The sequence below is a fragment of the Otolemur garnettii genome, unplaced genomic scaffold (assembly GCF_000181295.1).
Source record: "Otolemur garnettii isolate 467f Iridium unplaced genomic scaffold, OtoGar3 scaffold00012, whole genome shotgun sequence".
Classification (NCBI taxonomy): domain Eukaryota; kingdom Metazoa; phylum Chordata; class Mammalia; order Primates; family Galagidae; genus Otolemur; species Otolemur garnettii.
In genome coordinates, this window is record NW_003852407.1 from 15,157,113 (window position 1) to 15,157,725 (window position 613).

The following is a 613-nucleotide window of genomic DNA, read 5'->3' on the forward strand; positions in this document are numbered from 1 at the left end:
ACCAGCCAGAGGGTGACATAATAAAAACAAGAACTGAAATAGTGTTTTATAAAGCAAGGTAATTTAGCTGTTGCTGGACACTTGTGCTCTGCCACTGTGTGTATCACAGTCACAAGGTTATACCCACAGGTCTGATGTGGCCTCTGCTGAGAGACTGCATCTTCCAGGTGTGATATGTCACAATCACAAGGTTATACCCACAGGTCTGATGTGGCCTCTGCTGAGAGACTGCATCTTCCGGGTGTGATATGTCACAATCACAAGGTTATACCCACAGGTCTGATGTGGCCTCTGCTGAGAGACTGCATCCTCAAGGTGTGATATGTCAGAGGAGGAGTGCATATTTGATAGTATTAATGACCACACTGGTTTTCCTTTAAGGGAAAGAATTCCCTAAATTCAGAACATAATATGGGCAAGGGGTGGACATAGTTTCTTGACATTGTCTCAAGTTCTTGATGGAATAACTGTAGTCCAAAGCAATTTTCTACACCACTAAATTTAATGTAAAACTCCCCTTATGTAAAATAAACAGCAACAAAGTACATACAAAGGTCTCTATGACCTGCACTCATATAGGAGTGATAAAATTAAATTTGAAATTCCATTCCTC